A 5,890-nucleotide genomic window follows, 5' to 3' on the forward strand; every position below is an offset into this window, starting at 1 on the left:
GACCCTTCAGAAAGGATCATGTTTGATAAGCTCGATCTAAAAGAGGGATCTGTCAGCACCTTGATCCATTGCCAGCAGGTTGTCCCCAGGCTGGGCGACACAGGGTGGCTGAAAGATCATTAGCTTCAGGAAATTCTCTCTGACAAGTTACTCTTGAGGCTTGCATTAGCAGTTTCGTGTCCACAGGTCAGAAATTATACCTGCCAGTTGGGTAACGAGGAGTCTGGCCTGCCTGGAAGTCCCAACACTGGCTGGTGCCTGAAAGCCGTGGGAAGCTGGTGTAGGAGCCATCCTGCTCTGTTAGGGTGGGGGTAAGCTTCTTCACCGGTGCGAGTGAAAATGGGATTGTGCAAGAAACGCGCCAGTCTCAGAGTCATGCAAGATGATAAGTTTGTGCAGAACTTGGCAAAACGGGGGCTTGACCACAAATAACCATTTTTCCCTGTCCTGGTCTGGTGTTCTGCAATGGGGAATGTAGCTGGAGGGATGCTTGTCCCAGAAAGTGGAAGAGCCGCTAATGCGTCTCCCCTGGAATGTTTTTGTTGAAAATTTTCCGAGGGGCTAATAGCATCTGGGGTGGTGGATATTTCTGGAAGGACAAACAGTTAATTGCTTAGCAATGAGCACAACAACACAGTCACGCTACAGCAAAAGAAATCACCATACTAAGAAAATTACTGGGTGTTCAAAGCAGCAGGCTCAGAGGAATAACAAGAGGTTGTGGGGGCTCTTTACCTTTGCTGCAATATAGGTCAGTAGTGAACACAACTCTGCCACTAACTGGCATCTTCACAGTCTCAAAGCAAAAGCTAAACTACACTCTCTGACCCCAGTGGTACCTGTGCTTCAGGTGTACCCATCCTGAGCATAAGCACAGACGGCATGTTTTCTACACAACAGGTTGGACCTGCTCAAAAAGAACAGTTTGTAACAAGTGTCATGCCTTCTGCCTGCTGTGCAGACCTGTGCAGATACGGGAATACTACAGGAACCTGAAATCCAGCTCCAGTTGCATTTACACCTGTGAGAGGCTAGAGAAAATGAGGACAAAGCTTTCCTGAGGAGAGAGCGGCGATGCAGCATCTTCCACGGCTGCAGCTGGAGGGCAGGGATGAAAGACTGGTCGCCCGGGCTGAGGCAGCTGCACTCAGTGTTATTCTCTTAGAAACAGGGAAACAAAACAAAAGTATTAAATGGGAGGCAAAACTGACAGGGGAGGAAAATTCCTTCTTTCAAAATGCAGTTTCAAAAGAAGTCTACCCTGGAGGTCATATTCTGCAAGAGTGACAAACCAAGTGACCCTGTGAGCTCAGCAGTGTGACATCTCTGTTTGCCAGATCTGCCTTGTACCTCTAATAGGTCATGAATTTGAGTAGCATGGTTAAACAAACATTCAAAATATTCTGTCTGGAGAGGAACCTGAGATGGAAGTGGTTGAGGTGCTGTATCAAGAGGTTTGCTTTATTTTAAAAGCAAATTAAATAATGTTGAGATCTATGAATTTCTTCCATCATGCTCAAGTTTCTAATGGCATTTTTTTTCCGGGATTTTTAATGGAAAATGTGGGGTTTTTCACAGTTTCAGTGTGTTGTGTTTATTTTTTCAAAATTTACCACAAAAAGAATGCAGACAAAAATTTAAGTAAATTTTTTCCTTGCAAGTTTAGAAGCTACTTTTTTCCTTTCAAGAGAACATTTGGCTGATTATTTGCAAATGATTCTGATAGCTGTGCAGTGCTATAGCCTCTCTCTCTTAGACCCCAATTTCCCCTCCCACCCTTGTCCTTTGCAAGCCCTGTGTTCCCTTAGGCACTCCTGGCAAACACCGTCAGCCTGTCCCAGCCAGGAGCCCTGCAGCCCTTTGGCAGAGAGCCCGGGACCCCTGCTCAGGCCAGCCTCAGCACCCCCAGCCCCCTGCGCCTGGCCTGGGGCTGTGCCCTAGAGCAACTCACCCAGTTTTGGCAGGGACACTGGGAGGGTGTGTGGTTGCTTAGTGTCTTGCTTGCTCTGCAAGTACGGCGAGATGAATTGATGAGCAACAGCTGGATTTTGGCTGGGGCTGCACCAGCTCTGCCCTGCCATGGAGAGGCATGGTGATGGAAGGGGTGTGTTGTGATTTACCAGGTGGAAATGTTGATGGGTTTTGAGTCAAAGCTGAGAGTGGTAGCAAGGTTTCTTTGGAGAGAGGAATGTCCTGGAGCACTTCTGAACCTGTCAGTGAGTCTTTCCCCAAAGAGGAACGGAAGGGATGATTTGCTACAAGGGTTGGTCAGTCTCTGTCACATTGCACAACAAATCCTGTTTGCAGCTTCCTTTTCTGACTGTAGTTGATTACTCTCAGCTTAAATGAATTGCAGAGAGTTTCAGTCCAAATTGATCATCCTGGGTGGGTGTCAGAGCTGACTTGAATATGCAGCTTCAATACATGAAGCAGAGAAAGTTACTGGCATTTATTAGCATGACCTAGTGCTGGGTGGTGAGCTAAATGCTTTGTTTATTTAAGATATACAATAAGAAATGTTTGGTACAGCATGTTCTCCCTGAGAAGTCAGCACAGCCTGAGCCTGCGCTGGCACCCACTCAGCACACTTGTCCTGTTCCTCAGGACAGATTTTGGGCAGAAATATCATCTTGCCACCCTGCAACCGACTGCCACAGCTTAGCTGCCCTTACAACACATCCCCTTGTCCTGGCTGGAGGGTGAGGAGGTGCCACAGAGCAAGTGAACTGCTCATGTTGCCCCATGAAAATGAGGAATTTTGGACACTGTATTCGAGTGGTCCTGGCAGGAAAGCAGGAAACCTGAAGTGTGGGAGTAGAGGGGGTCTGGCAGCCTTTCCTCCATGCTGGCAGACTTGCTGCTCTCGTCTCAAATCTCCTTCCGTTGGATGAAAATGACTGCTGTTGTTGGGAAGGGCTGCTCTGAACAGAGGTCCTGGGATGTACCTTCCTCACGTCTGCCTGCTGTGGGATCCAGCTGGGTGCAACAGAAAGGGGCTTGTTGCTCTGGCCCATGGGCTCTGCCAGGAAGGGTTTGTGAGTCTCCTATGGTTTTGTCTTATCGGATACTTGCTTGCAGAAGGCATCCAGGGCTGCTGCCTCCAAAATCACATATCCTCTGGTCTGGGTACGGTGGTCAGCAGATCACCCTGCTGTTTGGCAGAGCATTCAGCAAAGTAAGTTGCTGAGAGCCAATGTTCCCCCCGCTTGCTAGGTTCCACTAGAATAAAACAAACAAACAAACAAACAAACAAAAAAAAAAACCAAAACCAAACAGAGTATAAATTGAGATTTGTTTATGGAAAACAGCAGGTTTGTGTGTGTGTTTAAAGGGAAGAAATGCCTAACCCTGCGGGATACCCAGCTGCCAGCAGCAAGCCTGTGTTCATTCACCTCGCCTAATGAGATGTTTCCACATCTGTAATCACCCCCTTGCCATATTGCAGTGCCCTCAGCTTCACCACCATTGGGAAGCAGGGCTGTGGGGTGCTGGGCCCATGTTTCAATGGGGGCACACCCACTGCTGTGGACAGTAAGGATGGGAACCAGGGGGCTTATGCCTCTTCTGCATGGGAAGGCCAGAGGCACCTCCGCACAGCACTCCTGTCCTTGATAACCTACAGGATGTCCCTCCATCCATCTATCCATCCATTCATCCCTGCCTCTCTCTCCCCTCCCTCTCTCTCTGTGTCCAAGCTGTAATCCTGCCCCCTTCAAATGTCAGCCCTTTCATCTGTCAAAGACCATAGATGGTGGTGTTTTTTGCTTTACTGTCTGTGTGCCACTGGGAGTGATGTGGGGCAAGAAGCCAGCAGACAGCTGTACAGGCCCGGCTAAAAAGTTCCTGGACCTTGGTCTTAAAGTGGAGAGCTCTGGGACAGGGAGCAAGCCAGCCTCTCTCACTGCTGCTTTCAAATGTTTACTTTCCACTTCCTCTTCAGCTGAGACAGAATCAGTTTGGCACTATGAGCTCCGGATAGGACTCTGTTAATCCCCAAAACATTTCACAGGGACAAAGCAGAGTAATATGGAAGTGGATGAGGCTCATGACATTAATTTCCCTGCCACGAGATGCATCTGAATTTACCCCATCTCCCCCGTTGACAACCAGTAGCTCTTCAGTTTAAGCAAACATAAGTTTGCGAAGCTCCACTCCATGCCTGTAACACAAGCAGTTACGGGAAGTCAGGATCCAGTGTGAGCGTTGGCTTTAAGAATTGTAAATTTTAATATTTTATTGTTTTTACAGCAAATAAGAAAACTAATACCCAACCCAATGAGCTGCAGCAGTGCAAATGCGACCTATCCAACACAGCTGCCAAGTCAACATGACAGACAGCTATAATGAAACAAAGGACCAGGCTGTCTCTAGAAATCAGATTCACCGTGTCACAAATGTAAAAAGCCTTTCTAGCAGGAAGGAAAATCATATAATTTATTATACACACATTTATTTGGTATATAAGATAAAATTTCTGTTGAATTATGTGTGTGAGAGCTTGCAGAGACTTAATGCAATGAAATGAAAAGATGACACATTTATATAATATATCCATAAGGAAGCAGAAACAGCACATTTTTATTGATGTTTAAACTCTGGTTTAACAGTGCCTTCTGCATTCCCTAGGGATGCCTCTGAGGTTGTGCTCTAAAGCTCTCTGCCCACACAAAATGCAGTTCCTTCATCACGGAGGAAGTACGTGCATGTAAATGTCTTTGCTGTGCTGAACTCTGAAATAAATTTCCTGTGCCCTAAACTTGCCCCTTTGTGCTTTGCTGCCAGATGGCATGTGGGCAGCTGGCACGTGAGCCCTGTGCCTGGGCAGTGGGGAGCTATCAGCCACAACACCCCTGCCCTCTGGGGTGCCCCGCTAGCAGGGCTGCAGTGCCAAATGAAACGCACAGCCTCCTTCAAAAGCACAGAAAAACATCTGCATCAAGCGTTCAGGCAGCATCCAAACAGGCAACTCTTTCGCAATGACAGGAGAGGGAAAATTATGAATACAGAATGTGCTAGGCACACAGCTGTGTCATGACAGAGCAAAAAAAAAGCAGCAACTACAACTATCTCTGGAGAAAACAAAGCACTTCATCTGCAGTCTTAAAATCTGTTGCTTCCCAAAATCTTTGATAAGACGATGTTTATGCAAGTGTTTAGGGTCTTCACTTGCAGGTGAACATGGTAGGTTTTCTTTGCAGATGCTGAGCAGCATTAATCTGTATTGTTTGACTTGCTTTAGTAAGTACTTTAAGGAGTTTTACATGTAATAGATCTCACAACCCTTGTGCTGCTAGTGCCTGACCCTGCAAACACCTTCACTGGCCACAGCGAGGCTTCTTCCAAAGTAAGGACAGCACAATTTGGCTCTATACAAATCTCTACTGTTGTTAACTCCAGGGTTTTAGAGCATCAGGAATCCCTTTTTATGATAAAGTGCCGAATGTCCTTGATTTACTGTATTAACTGTCTCCCTTTAGGTAAGTATAGTGTGCAGAATTTGTTCTTCAAACTGCTTGTGCTTCCTTGGAAGAGGATTCCTCCAAGTGCAATTCAGTGTGCAATAAACATGTGTAACAAAGGTCTACTTCAGAATGTATTTTCGGACCCTGATAGGCTTTGTAATGTAATCAGCATGTTTAATAGTAAAAATACTTGGTTTTCTTTCAAATCTGTGGTAACAGACTGCTGCAGTTCACAACATGTGGGCTTTTATTAGGGAAATTATAGAACCCAAGGGAGTTGTTTTCAAGAACAAGTCTAGGAAAAAAGATTTTAGAGTAGAATACTAAATGTGCTATATTAACTGGGGAGAGCCCCATGGACATCACTGGCTCTCAGCCTGGGATCTGGCAGTCTTTTATCTGATTTTATTTTAATCATCATCCCTGCA

This window comes from Pterocles gutturalis, unplaced genomic scaffold, assembly GCF_000699245.1.
Source record: "Pterocles gutturalis isolate BGI_N339 unplaced genomic scaffold, ASM69924v1 scaffold11916, whole genome shotgun sequence".
Taxonomy (NCBI): Eukaryota; Metazoa; Chordata; class Aves; order Pterocliformes; family Pteroclidae; genus Pterocles; species Pterocles gutturalis.